The 19252-nt window shown below is 46.4% G+C and overlaps 1 long non-coding RNA gene across 1 annotated transcript; it reads left to right on the forward strand.

Annotated features, from left to right (window-relative positions):
• Nucleotides 1-13844: 13844 nt before the first annotated feature.
• On the forward strand, nt 13845-18821 carry LOC123593166. Its single transcript, XR_006710162.1, has 2 exons — nt 13845-14442; nt 15301-18821. It is a non-coding gene; the product is annotated as an uncharacterized LOC123593166 (long non-coding RNA).
• Nucleotides 18822-19252: the final 431 nt, after the last annotated feature.

Genomic DNA, 19252 nt, shown 5'->3' on the forward strand with positions numbered 1-19252 from the left:
AAGGCAAAAATATACTTGCATTACATAAACTCTTCATTTTATGTAATAGGAATATGGTATTTATGTTTGTATCACTTAGAGTTACCAAAGCTCATCCTTTCTTTTATTCCTTTAACTCTTAAGAAGTCACCTTCTGCACCACTCGACTCCATTGACATCACCCTGCGGAACCCCCTCAGGGTGTTTTTGGACTTTCAGAGCCAAGAAAACAGAATGGTAGGGGAAGGACTGAATGGTGGAAATGCCAGAGTTCTCTGTATTCCCCTTCTATTCCAAACTGGTCCATTCCTTTAACAATACTATGCATCTGCAAAGAGTGAGCATGTGCTGTGCACCCAGCCCTATTGTAGGCTCTAGAGAGATCCTTGTGACAAAGACATCCCTTCCCTCATGTAGCTTGCATTTTAGCGTGGGAAACGGACAATCAGAGTAAATACAAAAGAAGTGATTTCAGGGAAGGAGCAGAGCTAAGAGGAAAATAAAGCGGGGTAGAGGATAGAGACTAACGAGGGGTACTTGAGGTAGAATGCTGTAGAGATTGTACAGCTGCCAGATGTTCTGTTAATCTGATGATTGGGATTTGCTGGCTTTCATCAATTACTACGTCCTCCCTCTTCCTCCTCCACCTCAGGAGGGAGAAGAAAGGCAGGGAAAAGGAGAGGACTGAGTGTCATTTCTGGGACAGAGGGCGACTGATCTTTTCTCTGGCTAAAGAAATAAGGGGTGGGGGGGGCGGTTAGCAAGGAGGTCCCCAGAAGTGACTCTGGCTGGAGCTGCTAAAGGAGAGAATAAACCCCAGGGAGAGAAGATGGTAAAGAAATCTTAGAGCTTCCGAAGTGTGACAAGAAGGGATGAGGAGAGGAAGAACCGTAGGGCAGGGTGAGAGCAGGGAGGGTGAGGAGGCAAAAGGAGTGTTGGGTCTTGTACTGAACCATTCCTTCTTGAACTTGAGGCTGGCTAGCTTGAGTGACCTTTTGCTCCCTTCAGTTGTCAAATGTGCGATAGACCCATTAAAGGGACGTCGAACCAAGGATTATTCATGTAGGGTCATGCAATCTCCAAGAGGTCCCTGGATGGAATTGAAGAGGTTCATGGACTGGTTTAAAAAAAAAAAAAAAAAAAAAAGAAAGAAAGAAAGGAAAGGAAAGGAAGGAAAAAAAGAAAAAAGAAAATCCATCTTTATTTTCATTAAATTCTGACTAAAATTAGGCAGTTTCATCAGACACGATGGCAGGCTACAAACATCACATTACAGGTGTGGCGGATATCTTGAGGTATCATTTTGGCTCATTACTTATTTTGGAAGTTCGCTGAATAGGACGCCTGCCCTGCGATCTTATTCTTTAGTGCATTAAGAAGCACATTTTCTCAAATATCCTGATAGCTGCATTTCAATATAATTGGTTTCCTTCATAATCCTCTGCCTTCTGTTTTATGCATTTAAAAGCAGGATGCTGAGAAGGAGTTCAGAAGCCTCAGCGCCCTGCCAAAGGGGGTAAGAACCCCTGTATTCAACTCTGTTGAGAGCTCGATGGGGAAGAACCCAGTCTTCAGGGCGGTCCACGCCAGAGGGGCCCGCAGAATTGCTTGAGAACACACAGGACTATATTCACCCCTTCGCTCTGGGGCTCCAGGCCGTCGACCTTAGGAGAGAGTAATAATGATCACCACTCTTCTGTCTAGCTTGCTGAGAATCCTGGGGAGGAAGTCGTCCTGTGGGTCTGGGTTCTGGCGGGCGGTTCAAGGGGAAGAGCGCCATCTGGTGGCAAATGCCCTTCCTGGGCCACACGTGTGTTCATCTTGAGGTTAGGAACGTTCCCGCAAACCTCAGGGGCATTTCCAACCGTCAGGGCTTAGCTCTACCGTTTGCCTTGCATCTGTCCAGTCTTGCCAGTTCCCGGCCTAACAGACGCAGCGCATGGGAATCCTCGAGCAAGTTTCGGCAGAATCACATTTTTATGTCTCCTCTTTGGAAATGCCCAGGCGGACAGACAACTCTCTGATCTCATCTCCTATTACACTCACTGTCATCAACAACGCTGGCCTCCTGGTAGTTCCCCAAACAAATGCATGATGCTTCTGCCTCAGGACATTTGCACCTGCTGTTCCCGCTGCCTAAAACTGGGTACCTCCAGGTACCAACAAGTCTCCTTCTCTCACTTCCCTCACAGGATCAGAGACCCATACGCTTTCTTTATTTAATGTTCCTGCATAGTATTTCTCACTTTTATTGTCTTCCTCCTCCTGCTAGAACATGATTTCCATGAGAGCAGTGACTATTATCTCTTCAGCTGATTGTAGCATCCCCTCTGTCTACCAAGTGCCAGCCACAGAGCAGAAAATCCGACGTCTGTTGGATGAAAGGCTCCTGTTTCCTGCCAGCAGGAAATCACACTCTCCATTGTGGATGGACCTTGTTTCATTGCCGGCCACGAGATCTGTCCCCCGCCGCCAGCCCCAGACTCACCCAAAGCAAAACTCCGAAAAGCAGAGTGGCCCAAATCTACCTTTCATGTCAATCATGAAAACCAATCTTGGGATACAAGGATCACCCTTGTATTTACAAAATACGAGTTTTGACCGTGAATACCCGGGAACAGTAAGTGAATGCAAATTGACGATGCTTATATAGGAAGGTGGCGTTTTAGTTTCTCCTCGGGAGCTTTTTGAAAATGCCAATGCCAGGGGCACCTGCGTGGCTCAGTTAGTTAAGCCTCCGACTTTGGTTAATGCATCAGGCTCTGTGCTGACAGCTCAGAGCCTGGAGCCTGCTTCGGATTCTGTGTCTCCCCCTCTCTCTCTGCCCCCCCTCACAAAAATAAAGATTTTTTTAAAATGCCAATGGCCAGACGCCTCCGCTAAGGGGTTCTGATCCCATTAATCTGAGCTGGGGGATGGGAGGGAGGGCTGGCCAGGCTTTGGTAGTTTTAAAAAGCTACCAGGTGACTGTAATGTACAGCCAGGGCTGAGAAACACTAGTTCAGTCCTTTCTGACCAAGCACAGCCATGCATTACTGTTCTTGTTTCCGCGAGTCCATGCAGGGCAGGGGGGGCGTGGAGGGGGGGCAGGTGTTTTGGTTGCCATTTTACAGGAGATCCAAGAGAATGACTGGGCAGGGCTGGCCAGGAAGTGTAAGAGCTAGGATCTGAACCCAGTTCTGGCCCCGAGTCCAGGACTCTTTCCCACGAGAGGAGAGCAAAAGTCACCTCTACGGGAGATTGTATAGCCACACATAACAACCTCTACTTCTCCTCGGTAGCCTACTTCCAATTACATGTCCTTGTCTTCTCCTTTTGTGCCCAGCACCCAGCACACTCTAGGCCCTCCACAAGATGAGTGAGCGCATGAATGAATGGGGAAATGAATGAATGAGTAAATGGATGAATGAATTAATGCATGAATGAATGAATCAATGGAGAAATGAATGAATGAGTAAATGAATGAATGAATGGAGCCATTGTGTCCTTGACCCATTTGCTGTATTGTTCTCAGCAAATTCATCGTCAGTTTGAGTGTGCCTGTCCTGCTTTGGTGGGTACGCTTCTGGGTAGAGTCAGACCCAGGCTGCTTTTACTCCAGTAACATTGGAGCTCACATCCTACCCTGGTCAGGGGACCTCCCTTTCCTTTCCTTTTCTCCAGAACATTTCTGCAGCTGACATGAAGGAATTGAATTTGTGTCTGCTCAGAAATCCCAAACCAGCAGGCTTGTCATAAGTGGGTCTCAGTGGAATAATTCTCTTTCCCAGCAAGTCGAAGTGGGAAGAAGGATCCTCATTAAGATGTTGTCACGTAAGATGTTGTCACCAATTTCTTTCCAGATGAACCTAATGGTGCCCCACACACTGAAAAACACCCATCACCTCCAGTCAATGATGTTATAGTCATGTGACCAAGCGTGTGACTGGAGCCTGTGGTCCCAGGGTTTCCCGGCTTCGGCACTATTGACCTTTGGGGCTGGATAATTAATTCTTTGTTGTGGGGGCTGTCCTGTGCACTGTAGGATTGTGGTAGGCATCCCCGGCTGCCAGATGCCAGGAACACACTCTCCCCATGAGGCTAATTTTGTGTCAACTTGGCTGGGGCACGGTGCCCAGCTCTCTTGTCAAACATTATTCTGGGTGTTTTTGTGAGTGTGGTCGGAGGTGAGATTGCCATTTAAATCAGTAGATTTTAGGGGCGCCTGGGTGGCGCAGTCGGTTAAGCGTCCGACTTCAGCCAGGTCACGATCTCCCGGTCCGGGAGTTCGAGCCCCGCGTCAGGCTCTGGGCTGATGGCTCAGAGCCTGGAGCCTGTTTCCGATTCTGTGTCTCCCTCTCTCTCTGCCCCTCCCCCGTTCATGCTCTGTCTCTCTCTGTCCCAAAAATAAATAAACGTTGAAAAAAAAAAAAATTGAAAAAAAAAAAAAATAAAATAAATCAGTAGATTTTGAGGAAAGCAGATTGCCCTCTACAATGTGGACGGGCCTCATCCAATCAATCGAAAAACCTGAGTAGAAGGAAAGACTGACATCCCCTGAGGCAAGAACGATTTCTTCCAGGAAAACAGCCTTTGCCCTTGAACTGCAGTATCCACCCCCCCCCCACCCCCCCCCCCCCCGGTCAGCAGCCTGATGGCCCATTGACTTGAACTAGCAATTTTGAACTTACCAGCTCCCGAAATTGTGTGAGCCAATTCTTTAAAATCAGTCTCTCTGGACTCTTAAATACAGAGAACAAACTGAGGGTGGATGGGGGCAGGGCGGGGAAGGGGAGAAATGAGTGATGGGCACTGAGGAGGACACTTGTTGGGATGAGCACTGGGTGTTGTATGTAAGCGATGAATCACGGGAATCTACCCCCAAAACCAAGAGCACACTGGATACGCTGTATGTTAGCCAACTTGACAATAAATTATATTCAGAAATTTTTTTAACACTTTTATTTATTTTTGAGAGAGCACGAGCGGGGAAGGGACAGAGAGAGAGGGAGACACAGAATCCAAAGCAGGCTCCAGGCTCCGAGCGGCCAGCACAGAGCCCGACGCGGGGCTCGAACCCATAAACCTTGAGATCATGACCTGAGCCGAAGTCGGATGCTTAACCGACTGAGCCACCCAGGTGCGCCAAAAATTTTTTTCTTTTTTTTTTAATTTATTATTATTTTTTAAATTTACATTCAAGTTAGTTATCATACAGTGCAACAATGATTCCAGGAGTAGATTCCTTAATGCCCCTTACCCATTTAGCCCATCCCCCCTCCCACAACCCCCTTCAGTAACCCTCTGTTTGTTCTCTATATTTCAGAGTCTCTAATGTTTGGTCCCCCTCCCTGTTTTTATATTATTTTTGCTTCCCTTCCCTTATGTTCATCTGTTTTGTATCTTAAAGTCCTCATATGAGTGAAGTCCTATGATATTTGTCTTTCTCTGACTGACTGATTTTGCTTAACATAATACCCTCTACTTCCAAATGGCAAGATTTCATTCTTTTTGATTGCCGAGTAATACTCCATTGTGTGTATATATATATATATATATATATATATATATACCACATCTTCTTTATCCATTCATCCATCGATGGACATTTGGGCTCTTTCCATACTTTGGCTGTTATTGATGATGCTGCTATAAACATGGGGGTGCCTGTGTCCCTTCGAAACAGCATACCTGTATCCCTTGGATAAATACCTACTAGTGCAATCGCTGGGTTGTAGGGTAGTTGTATTTTTAATTTTTTGAGGAACCTCCATACTGTTTTCCAGAGCAGCTGCACCAGTTTGCATTCCCACCAACAATGCAAAAGAGATCCTCTTTCTCTGCATCCTCGCCAACGTCTGTTGTTGCCTGAGTTGTTAACGTTAGCCATTCTGACAGGGGTGAGGTGGTATCTCATTGTGGTTTTGATTTGTATTTCCCTGATGCTGAGTGATGCTGAGCATTTTTTCACGTGTCAGTTGGCCATCTGGATGTCTTCTTTGGAGAAGTGTCTATTCATGTCTTTTGCCCATTTCTTCACTGGATTTTTTGGTTTTTGGGTATTGAGTTTGAGAAGTTCTTTATAGATTTTGGATACTAACCTTTTATCTGAAATGTCATTTGCAAATATCTTCTCCCATTCTGTCGGTTGCCTTTTAGTTTTGCTGATCATTTCCTTCGCTGTGCAGAAGCTTTTTATTTTGGTGAGGTCCCAGTTGTTCGTCTTTGCTTTTGTTTCCCTTGCCTCCAGAGACATGTTGAGTAAGAAGTTTCTGTGGCCAAGGTCAAAGAGGTTTCTGCCCGCTTTCTCCTCAAGGATTTTGATGGCTTCCTGTCTTACATTGAGGTCTTTCATCCATTTTGAGTTTATTTTTGTGTATGGTGTAAGAAAGTGGTCCAGGTTCATTTTTCTGCATGTCGCTGTCCAGTTTTCCCAGCACCACTTGCTGAAGAGGCTGTCTTTATTCCATTGGATATTCCTTCCTGCTTTGTCAAAAATTAGTTGGCCATATGTTTGTGGGTCCATTTCTGGGTTCTCTATTCTGTTCCGTTGATCTGAGTGTCTGTTCTTGTGCCAGTACCATACTGTCTTGATGATTACAGCTTTGTAATACAGCTTGAAGTCCATGCGCCAAAAATTTTTTTAACTTACCATATGATTTAGCAAAAACTAAAAAATAAATAAAAATAAAATCAGTCTCTCTGCATATGCATACACAGCTCTTACTGATTCTGTTTCTCTGGACAACTCTAATACAGCCCCAGCAGTAACAACTGAAAATGTCTCCAGGCATTGCCAAGTGACCCCCGGGGCGGGGGTTGGGGGGCAGATGAGGCTGGCATTCTCTCACAGCTTAGTTTCTGGAGAGGCTGACCTGGACAGAATAGTCTAGAACCTAGTGGAAGCTGAACTATCTTCAAGGATGTGTTCTCTCTGTAGAATTTGGTTGGAGTTCTCAGTAATCTCTGGAATATCCTAAGTTGAAACTAATCAGCCCTCGCCTTAAGTCCTTGAATTCTCTCTTCTAGAAAAACTATATTCTACCTGCCCGAATTTTACTTCAAAGAAAAATAAAAGGAAATCACCTTTGAATTCCGTCCTTACAAATGTTCTCATTTATAGGGCTCTCTCTCCATTACTTTACATTAAAAAATGCAGTATTGCTTGGAGAAGGTGAGCTGTTTACTAGCTCCATTAATGTGTACTGTGGGTGCTAAATAGAGGCACCTGAAAGAATTTGTTTTACAAAAAGGCAAATATATATATATATATATATAATTATTTCTTAAAGTTGTAAACTTCAATGTTGTAAGTCCTTTCTGAATACAGTATTGGGTGACTTCAAATGTGCCTCTCTTGATGACAAGGGCACTCCCACCAAAAACGAATAGGGAGACTTTACTGATAAAATGTGAGAGTAAGAGCAAATGATATTCCACGTTTGCATGTTATTTTAAAAAATGTTTAATGTTTGTTTTTGAGAGAGAGAGACAGAACCTGAAGGGGGGAGGGACAGAGAGAGAGGGAGACACAGAATCTGAAGCAGGGTCCAGGCTCTGAGCTGTCAGCACAGAGCCTGACGTGGAGCTTGAACTTGGGAATGGTGAGATCGTGACCTGAGCTGAAGTCAGGTGCTTAACCCATGGAGCCAGCCAGGCGCCCCTGCGTATTATTTTAAATGTGGCTCTAAATATGTCCATGTTACTAAATAAATGAAATAGTCCCAGGAGACATCTGGCTAGTGCCCCTGTGTCCATAAACGTTTACTAACAAGCTGGCTTGGGGGGCACTTCCGGGGGCGCTCACACTGACAGAGGAAGGAGCAGTGAGTACTGAATACTCAGGCGTGGGTAGCACTTGCTAAGACAGAAGGACCAGAGATTGAACAACCCCCTCCTCCTTCTCCCCCCTCCCCCTCTGCTCTTCTCCTTTGCTTTTTCTTCCCAGCCTCGTGTTCTGCTTCACTCTCTGGCTTCATCTATTCTCTTTGCTTTGCTCTCCTTCCTCTGTCCTTATTCCTCTCAGGCATATACCTTTCAAAGATTTCCATCCCTTTGGGCATATATCCTCCCTTTTTGTTCACAGATCAAATCTGATGGAGGGAAGAGAAAGATCCAGAAGTGGGTGGAAAGCCAATTCTGAGAAGTCACCACGGAATGTCAGTGGGGAGGAGCCTCTCCCGACGGACAGGGTCTGCAAAAAGTCGTGCGGTTCCAACCACAAATTCGGCAGAATATCACCCACAGCCCCCCACCCATGTGAACCTCAAAACGAGACTTCCACTGCCTAATTTCAACAGAGCAAACAGGAGAAAAAACGAAAAGTAAAGGTTATGTCTTAGTTATTCCTTCCACTGCAGGTGCGAATTTGCTGCAAGAATCAGCATTTTTTCTTTTTAAATCAGATTGATTTGCCTACACTCCCATTCACCAGAGGGAGTGAATGTTTTCAGCTGGTTTAGAAAGTCCTCCCTTGTTCATGGATCATGGAGTCCTCCAAGGCTCTTAGCTGCCTGCAAAATTGAGGAAGGGGTCCTGTAATGTTTTAGTTCATCATGGCTGCCAAGGAAACGCCCATTCGCCAAGCCCCACGACCTTGGAGGGCAGGCCCTTTGGCTCCGCCTCCCGCACTTTCCGAGAGTCCCACCTGCCCTGACTCCACCTCCACCCCCTTCCGATCCCAGCCCTCCCAACCCCTGCAGCAGTTCCCCTCCGCTTAGGCTCCATTCTTCCAGGATCTCCTCTTTTTTATTTTTTTATTTTTTAATTTTTCTTCTCTTCCTTCCCCTCCCCTCCCTTCCCCTCCCCTCCCCTCCTCTCCCCTTCCTTCCTCTCCCCTCTCCTCCCCTCACCTTCCCTCCTCTCCTCTTCTCCTTTTCTCCTTTCCCTTCCCTTTTCTTTCCTTTCTTTCTCTTTCTCTTTCCTTCTTTCCTCCTTCCTTCTTCCTTCCTTCCTTCCTTCCTTCCTTCCTTCCTTCCTTCCTTCCTTCCTTTGTCTGTCCTGCCGAGGAACATGGGGTGAGGACAGGACAAACGCCTCTCGATCTTTCAGTCCTAGCTATGAGAATGAGGCCACATTCATGCCCTAGTAACTTATTCTCCAATGCTTCTATTCTCTGATTTTCAGACTTTGGTGAATTTTCTCAAGAGCTCCTGCTTGAAATATTTGAGCCAACGGTGAGGTTGTACTAACCTTATTTATTTATTTATTTTGTTGGTGTCAGTTATTCTTAGGTAATGTTCCTGATTCGCATTATTTCTTCATTATTTCTTCTTTCATTCCCATGAAAAAGGCAGGGTAACTAAATGAGCGAAACTGGAATTGGGTCGTGTGTTCCAGTACTCTCCCTTGAGCATGTTTAGAAGTATTATCACCGCTCTTCCCAGGTCCTTGCCTAATATGTGTAATTTATAGGTATTTTAAAATTAGTCTTAGAATACTCATGTTCTCAGATGTATTCAAAAGATGGCATGTGGGGCCAGGCCAACATTTCTCAGAGTTTAACCTCAGTGTCATTAAAGGGCTAGAGTTGGGCTCCTGGGTGGCGCAGTCGGTTGAGCGTCTGACTTCAGCCAGGTCACGATCTCGCGGTCCGTGAGTTCGAGCCCCGCGTCGGGCTCTGGGCTGATGACTCAGAGCCTGGAGCCTGTTTCCGATTCTGTGTCTCCCTCTCTCTCTGCCCCTCCCCCGTTCATGCTCTGTCTCTCTCTGTCCCAAAAATAAATAAACATTGAAAAAAAAATTAAAAAAAAATAAATAAATAAATAAAGGGCTAGAGTCACTTGTCCCCTTATAAGGCAAGAGTCTGGAAGACCAAGCTTGCAACTCTTCCTTTATAAGAGCTCTTAAAATCTGTTCCTTCTTTTCACCCCCTGCCCTCGGCACATCGGTCTGGACCCATGTCACTCTGTGCTCAGGGGACTGAAATGATCCTCAGATATTCCTGCCGGTGGCCTGTCCACATCTGCCACCATCACTTCTTCACTGAGCACCGTCCATCCCCCTCCCCCGCCAGCAGATGCATCTTTGAGGGTCTCTGCTGATGCTACCTCGCTACAGCCGCCATCTCCAGAAGCAACCCTCAACCCGTAACTGGTGGGAGCTTATGTGTATAAACACCCCAGCTCCTGCACCCCTTGGGTGTGTGTTCTACACTGGCTCCCAGAGTTCCCCAACAAGGTTAATCTCCAGTTACCCACAATGGTAGATAGCTTCAGAGTGAACGCTTTGTAGGCAGCCTTCTTTTCCCTCTCTCCCCCAGTTCCATACTGGTATTTCCTGGCACTGCCTCCAAAATCAGTCCTTTTCCCTTGGATTTTTGTTTTAGGGTTGACTTCTGGAGGAATTCAGTTCCAAGACACTGCCTGCCATGCCGCTAAAGCATTTTGGCACAGTCTTGTTACATTGAGCGTTCTTAAAAATGTCAAAGAGATTTGGGGCATCTGGGTGGCTCCGTCGGTGGAGCATTTCACTCTTGGTTTCAGCTCTCATCGTGATCTCACAGTTCGGGGAGCTTAAGCCCTGCATCAGCCTCTGTGCTGACAGCTCAGAGCCTGCTTGGGATTCTCTCTTTCCCTGTCTCTCTGCCCCTTCCCCATTGTGCTGTCTCTGTCTGTCTCAAACTAAATAAATAAACTTAAAAAAATAAAGTTCGAAGAGAGTAGCAAAAACAAACCAACTTTGCAAACATCACTATCTCCGCTCAGAAATTATGGTCAACCTCCAGTGAATGGAACAAATGGTTCTTAGTCTATGACCTGGGACTCTGTATAACACAGCCTTTTTCTACCTACGGTAATTCTATTTCCTGGAACCCCCACTCCACATGGAGATTGCAACCGTTTGTGTCTACTCACCCTTTCCTAGGGAACACAGTGTTTGACTTGACCCCGAGAATTTGCTGGGGGCACAATTCCCACCACCTCAACGCTCCCCACACCCATTTCAGTATATCTAAGGGTACCAACCATTACAACCCGCATCCTCTTTGTGGGCCTTTTTTCTGCTAAACCCACCACGACTTTGGCACTTGGCCTCTACTTCTTTATTCTGATATTTTTAGCACTTTGTTGACTCCTATCCTGGCCTCCCACCTGGACGGTGAGCCCTGCCTGGGGAAGATGAACTTCACCTCTTTCAGACCTACAGTGCAGCCCCATAAACACTAGACAAGGAGGCAAAATCCAGACTCTACCATTTATTAACAGAGTGACTGTGGTCAACATAGATATCACCTCTCAACTCCTGTGTTTCTATTTGTGACATAGGTGTGATCTTATCCCCATCACATGTGGTTGTCGTGATAATTTGAGTGGAATAAATCGTAGAAATGCTCTAGAAACTAACAAGTGGTATCCAGAAGTTAGTCGTGACGACACGATTGGTAGAAAACTCCCCCTACGGCTGTGAAGTGGGAATGATACGGTGGCATAAGACCAGGGGCTCCCTGGAGAGCAAGAATGTGACGCTCAGGAAAAATCAGGAAAATACACATCCTCACGTGGAGTTTGCCGTTCTTGGGCCACAGAATCAGATGATCGTAGCTACTTCACAATATGCATTAATTCTACAAAGTTTCCTGTTTCTTTTTAATGCTTATTTCTTTTTGAGACAGACAGACAGAGACGGAGCACAGGTGGGGGAGGGGCAGAGAGAGAGGGAGACCCAGACTCCAAAGCAGGCTCCGGGCTCTGAGCTGTCAGCACAGAGCCTGAGGCGGGGCTTGAACTCACAGACCATGAGATCATGACCTGAGCCAAAGTCAGACACTCAATGAACGGAGCCCAGGCGCCCCAACAAAGTTTATTGTTTGAAGTCAGATCCTTTTCTCCACTGCTCAGAACGCTAAGATGGTTCCTCTTTTCGCTCAAAGTAAAACCCAAAGTCTTCAATCTGGCCTAAAAACACATTTATGCTTTGCCAAGCACTCCTACTGACCTTGTGTCCTGCTAGTTTCTTCCCTTAGCCGACACCAGGAACACAGGCCTCCTCCCTCTTCCTCAAGGACACCAGTCATGTGTGATGATGGATGACTCCCGCCTTGTATCCCCTGTTCTAGCTCTTTCCTCTGCCTGGAAGGCTCCTCCCCCAGAGATGTTGGGCCAACTCCCAAGTCTTCTCTGAAATCTCTCCTTCTCAATGACGTCACTCTGACCACCCCATTTACGATTGCAATCTGTCCACCCAACCTGGCTCTCCCATTACCCGGCTTTATTCTTTTCACTGTGGTACCCGTAACATCTCCTCCAGTGCACTTAGCTCTCATTTGTTACTGTTGGATGCTTATTGGCAGGGAGTCTTACTTTTGTTGGTTAATATGTCCCTAGCGCCTAACACAGTGGCCAGGACATAGCAGCCACTGAATAACGATGGTTGCTGGATTTGTTGACGTAAGTTCTTACTGTGTGCCAGTGAAGAAAATGACCATGATCCCTACTCTTAGGGGTTTCTAGTTCAGCAGTGGCACTTGTTTAACAGATACTATTGACAACCAAATACATGCCAAGCAATCTTGGAAGCAAGTCCTGGAAATATGACAGCAAACAAGACAATTTCCCAGCTCTCGTATGGCAAATTTATCTGAAATGGTACAATGATGGGGTTAAGTGTCTGACTTTGGCTCAGGTCATGATCTTGTGGGTTCGTGACTTCGAGCCCCATGTCAGGCTCTGTGCTGACAGCTCAGAGCCTGGAGCCTGCTTCAGATTCTGTGTCTCCCTCTCTCTCTGCCCTTTCCCTGCTCATGCTCGCTGTCTCTCTCTCTCCCTTTCTCTCTCTTTCAAATATAAACGATAAAAAACTTTTTTTAAAGAAATGGTACAATGATGTTTAAAAAAAAAACATATTGGAGCACCTGGGAGGCTCAGTTGGTTAAGCGTCCAGCTTTTGGTTTCCAGTCAGGTCATGATCTCTTGGTTCATGAGTTCGAGCCCCGCATCGGGCTCCACTCTAATAGCGTGGAGCCTGCTTGGGATTCTCTCTCTCTTCCTTTCTCTTTGCCCTTTCCATGCTCACTCTCTCTCTCTCTCAAAATAAATAAATAAACTTTAAAAATTAAAAAAACATATCAAGGGGTGCCTGGGTGGCTCAGTCGGTTAAGCGTCCGACTTCAGCTCAGGTCATGATCTCACAGTCCATGAGTTCGAGCCCTGCCTCAGGCTCTGTGCTGACAGCTGGGAGCCTGGAGCCTGCTTTGGATTCTGTGTCTCCCTCTCTGTCTGCCCCTCCCCTGCTCATGCTCTGTCTCTCTGTCTCAAAAATAAATAAAAACATTAAAAAATAAAAATAAAAAAGTAAAAAAAAAACATTAAAATATGTAAAGTTCTTGGCCACCAAATTTAAAATTCTGGATTGTTATTTTAGTGTCCCTGTCTTACAGACAGGCACCAAGGGCACCCCGCCTTACATATACCAAATCTTAACAAAGATGTATCAAAACAAACACCAAATTGTGTAGCTCCCCAAGACTGAACTTCTACTCTCAATACTAGGATGTATTTTGATTCAATAGTTTGTATAATTTATTGTCGATGGTGGCTTTTTTGAGGGCCTATTGCTTTGAGTTGTTCAATACTAGATCATATGTTGAAGAATATATAAATTAAATCTTGCCCCCCCAAATATAAGAAATTAAATCTTGCCCCCCCAAATATAAGAAGGGCAGATGGTTAGTCTTCTTTTTTTTTTAATTTTTTTTTAACATCTATTTATTTTTGAGACAGAGAGAGACAGAGCATGAACAGGGGAGGGGCAGAGAGAGAGGGAGCCACAGAATCTGAAGTAGGCTCCAGGCTCTGAGCCATCAGCCCAGAGCCTGATGCGGGGCTCAAACTCACGGACCGCGAGATTGTGACCTGAGCTGAAGTCGGACGCTCAACCGACTGAGCCACCCAGGCGCCCCAAGTCTTCTAAAACCCTAGTGATGATTCTGGTTTTCATCCTGGTCTTGCCACGGAACTAGTCATGTGACTGCGGCAGGCCGAGAGCACACGCTCCCATCCCCCCACAAGTCAGAACCTGCTGCAAGAGGTGAGAGGTATGGTGGGCTGAGAGCCTCCAGCCCTCACCCCTTCTGGGTCCACCACAGTATTCAAGCCAAGGCCACAGTCTCCCAGGGTGGCTGCAAGCCAGGCACAGAGCAATGGCCAAGGCACACCATCCACATTCCTGTCCCAACTGGGTCTCTTCCGAGGAGACACTCCAGCCTGGCCGAAAACCTTCTGGATCTTTCTCTGGGTCTCTTCCCATCAATCCTGCCTTCCTGCGTTGCAGTTAGAGGCGCTCCCACTTAACCGTGTTTCCACTTTCCTTTATACTCCCTGCGTACATCTCTTACATTTCTAACTCTGTCTTTGCTTTGCACTTCCCAGAAAGCTTGAAATAACACAAAAGGTACCAGCAGTGATTCCAGAAAGCTGGCAATCCGATGGGGTTTTGAGACTGGCTTATTCACCATGGCTGGCGAGGAGGATCACAATCCAAGTGGTATGTGAGGCACGGCTAGTCCTTGGCACCAGACGGTTGGTTGCTCGGTTACAAAAAAATAAAAATAAAAATAAAAAAAAAATCACCGCGGGTGACCGGGGGACATCTGGTGGAGGGGAATTGCCAGTACAGTGGCCCAGGCATTTTGAAAGTTAAAGGGGGTCCGGTGTATTTAAGGAGAGTGAAGTTGGAGGGTTCCCTGCCGAGTGATAATGAGAAACTGGGAGCAGGTGAATAAGGACCACCGGGAGAGCCAGAGGCCTCCATGGTAACTTACAAAGGTGGTACCATGCAGAGCTTGCAGAGGTGACCCACGCCTTTCTAATTAAGAGCTAGACTTCCCTTGTGCAGGAAGATACTGCAGATGCCTCTCCCTGCAAGGCAACACCCGCTCCCCCCTCAGCTGCCCTCCTGGCTGGCAGGCCAATAACTGCAGTTACCTCCCAGCATAACCGAGCCGGGGACAGGCTGGGCCTGATTACAGAGAAAAGAGAGTATGCCCTCGAAGACCTGCGAGGATTGGCCAGCATATACTGTCAGGGGCAAAGGAGGAGTGGGGGGGGTGGGGTGGGGGTGGATTGTGAGGGTGTTTGACCAAGGGGTTAGAAGGTGAAAGTGAACAGGCAGGGAAACGTTGACTTGGAGTCACTTTCTTGGGACATGGGATTTAACACCCCGGCGAGGACCCCGGGGAAGGGGGCGAACACACTGCTATGTGGCTTTCTAAAGCCTGGAGAGCAAAGGTGAGACGCCTGAGTTGCCGTGGCAGATGGTAAAATAGGATGGAAAAAAATAGATGGAAAATAGGATCAGAAGCAGTTCGCATTCGTTGGAATGAACAACAATATTCATTTACAGTTCTGTACCAGGGCCATGTTAGCTCGCCCACCTCCTGTCTTAATATAGTCCGGAGAGATCTGGACCATCTGGACAACCTGAAGAACTTCACATTGATCCGTCACATCGATAAGATGAAGACACGGCTAGTGGGCTGGAGACCTTGGTAAGAAACACGTGTGCCGGAAGCTGGAAGACAAACTCTGTAAAGATTCAGGGACAGACCACTTCAGTAAAGCTTTCGGGCATCCTAAAAGGTAGGGCTGAAAAGAAGGAGGTACACATTTTTAAGGCCAGGGATATGTCAGGCAGTCCCCTCCCCAGTAAAGGCATTTTGCTACATCCTGCCTTCCCTATTGTGAAATAAAAAGTACAACGCCACCTCTTGCACATGTAGGGATCCTGTCCCAGTGCGTACCCCGGAGGACATGGAAGGATGCCAGCCCTAAGTGGGGCCTGGATCGGGAAAGAACTGCACAGCAGGTCCAGGCTGTAGTGAAGGCAGATTTCCCACTTAGACCAGAACATCTGGCAGACCCTGTGGTGTGGAGGTGTCAGTGGTGAGAAAAAAATGCAGCGTAGCATTCATAGTAACCCGATTAGGAAGATCCCACCACAGGACCTTGGTGTTCTGGCCCAGGATCATGCCATGTGTAATGGAAAACTACACACATCTCAAAAAAGAGCTCCTGGCATGTTCCTGAGCCCTAACGGAGATAGAATACTTGACTATAGCATAGCATTGACCATCCGTCCAGATCTATTCATTAAGAGCCGAGTTCTGTCTTGCCTGTCAATTCACAAAGCCAGATGGGCCCGGCCATGTAAGACAGAAATGATGCATCAGTAACTGGGCCCGAGTAAGACCAGAGGACACAAGTTAGCTGCATGGTCAGGGAGCACAGACCTCCAAATCACCCACATGATGGTACCAGCTCCCTTCCCCAAGCTCTCATCCATGATCTGATAATAAGGTGTCATACAGACGGCTGAAGGAGCAGGAGAAAGCCCAAGCATGGATTACAGATGACTGGGCTCAGTTTGTGGGGGAGAAACTGAAACAGGACATTACATTCTCATACGGGCCGAAAGACAGTGGAGAGGGAAAGTCTTTTTAGAGGGCAGGCAGGGCTCCTTGTCATCCACTTTATGGAGAAGGAAAGTGGCCCAAGATGAGAACATATAGAGATTCCTAATCATTGGGCAGTGGCCCAACCAGCTGGTCAGAGCCTGGAGGGCAAAGGATGATGGGAAATAAAAACCATCCACAGGGTAAAGGCGTGTGGATGAGACATATGGGAATGGACACAAGATGTGAACATTTCATGTTAATACCAGTCAAAAGGCATCCGCCCTGAACATTGGACGACTAGGTTGACAAGATGACTCAACCAGTTGACATCAGTTCTCAGCCCTAGGTGCTCTAGAACTGGCATGATGGGTACATGAATGGCGTGGTCATAATGTCAGAGATAGAGGCTACACATGGGCCCAACGGCATAACTTCCACTTACCAACGCCAACCTAATTACTTCTTCTGAATGTCGAAACTGCCAGCCACAGAACCAGTGCTGAGCCCCTGACATGGCTTTATTTCCCAAAGAGACCAACAGCTACCATCCACCCACAGTTGATGACACTGGGCTCCTTTCAATCCGGAATGACCAGCAGTTTCTCTCCCTAGGAACGGAGTCCTATTCCAACCATGGGCTGGCCTTTCCTGCCCACGGAGCCTCTGTCAGCATCACCGTCTAAGAGCTTATGAAGTGCTTGATCGATAGGCACAGAACCCTACATAACAGTATGTGAGCGGGGGATATAATTTAAGTCAAAAAAGGTCATGTGATCCACAGGTCATATTCCACGCTGTACCACCCAGAGGCAGTCAGCCTGATAGAGTATTGCAATGGCCTGCTGACAGGGCAGCTGGAGCACCCCCTAAGAGGCCATCATCTACAAACATGGGGAGCTCTCTTACAGAGTGTAGAATAAGTCCAAACCCAAGATCCCTATATGACGCTGTAAGAAGAATGCAGGGGTCTAGGAACTAAGGGGTAGAAGCAAGCATGGCCCCACTTCTCCTTCTCAATGAAACTTGGGGCGATTTGTGCTTCCTGCCCCCCAAGACTTTGGGCTCTGTAGGATTAGCGGTCCTTGTCCCCAGAGAGAATGCATTCTTGCCAGGGGACAGAGCAAGAGTTCCATTGAGCTGTGGATGCCAGCTGGATATAATGGATTCCTTGTGTCCAGGACCAGTGGTGAGAAAAGGAGTCACCATCCCGGCAGGGGCTATTACTTCTGATCATCAGGTGGAGGGGCTAGCTCACGGCCTCCAGAGGCCACAACGTCAGGCTCCAACACAGCATTCATGTTGAGGCCATTCTGTCCCTGGGTTGCCCAAACAATGACTGAGCACAGAGAGGGTACTGGAGCTGGGCCATGCCTACACATCTCGGTCTCCTTTAATGGGCAGGCTTGGCTCGGGAGCCCCGTGTTGGCCTGGACTTCCTCAGGGCTCCACTACAGTCCGAACGTCGTCCACCACATCCTCTCCCTTCCGTGTCTCCCTTCACAGGTATCAGGTCAGCACCATGGTCTCAGCCTCCTCCCACTCATTGCTCGCTCTTCTCTCTCTTCTCGCCCCTCGTCGGCTTGTCTGCCAATACGTTTCTTGGCCTCCTAATTCTATCTTGGCATCTGCTTCCTGGAGATTTCAAGCAGACGCAATGGGTTGAGGCTAGTTGGTTCATTTTTTTTTTTCCTTTCTTTTCAAGGGAGGAGGAAATCGGGGTGGCTAGAAGGAGGGCATCACGGTAACGCCTGACGTGTACTTCCCATCGTTTTTAAAAGCTAAATGAGAATAATGGGAAAATGTAGAATTACTAATATGCTTGGTTATCAAGTCTTTATTGCTCACAAATCCAGGAAATTGGACGTTAAAACCGGTCACTGCTTTCCAAAGGGAACCACCTCTTACCGAGCCTGTAAAGAAAATTTAAACAAAAGTTAAACAAAAACTTAAAAACGTGTGAAGTGTTCTCATTCTAGCTAAAACCTGAAACTGGTACCCATCGCTTGAGGAGTCTTGGTTTATAAAACCATAGTGCATTGTAAGTGTTCTACATATCAATGGTAACTCGTGGGCTTTATGTGATATTAATTAGTCTTGGTTTTCATGTCTCCATCACCTGCTGACAAGAGCTTGCATTCAAAGCGATACTTTATACTACAGTCAGATAAACTTTTATTTTGGTCATGTCATTTTCGTGCTGCCCTTAAGCGTGTAACCAAAGAAAGCAAATTAGGACAAAATCGGTTTTGTGCTTCTAAGACAGCAACCAGGACATTAGGAGTGCACGATTAATGTTTGGACTATATTAGTGTACTTTTAAGCAAATCTATGGTATTGAAAAACATAATCCACCCTACTCAGAAGCAGTTCTTTTTTACTAAAGGAAAATGTGTTGGCAACTGTTCCGTTTCCATGGATTTGTGATTCTAATAGGCCCTGAAAATAAAACTCGATCTTTGCCAAAATCTCACTTATGCTTTATATCAATAACATGCCCTTTATCCCTGCTTACACATTTGGGAAGCAGAGAAACAACACCAATTAGTTAAAAATCCATTAATTAGAACTCTAAAGAACTGATTTTAGGAAAGGGGAGATGTGTGGGAGCTAACACCTAACACTTTTTATTTTTATGAAAAAGAGAAAAATTGCACAAAATCATGAGGAATTGAAAAAAAAAGCAAACATCTTTCACAATACATTTAACAGTAGATATTTCAAATTTAAGCCATTTTCAACATATAATATTAAATAATGGCGACCTCAAGCAGCAAGGAGGATGCAGTTATGCCTAAGACATTCTACTTCCAGAAACAAATGTATTATACATTTAATTCTTTAATTCTGGTGATGCAAAAGGAAGGACCAGAAGATTAAAGGGTTTAATCCTCAGATAACTAG

This window comes from Leopardus geoffroyi, chromosome D4 (assembly GCF_018350155.1).
Source record: "Leopardus geoffroyi isolate Oge1 chromosome D4, O.geoffroyi_Oge1_pat1.0, whole genome shotgun sequence".
Lineage (NCBI taxonomy): Eukaryota > Metazoa > Chordata > Mammalia > Carnivora > Felidae > Leopardus > Leopardus geoffroyi.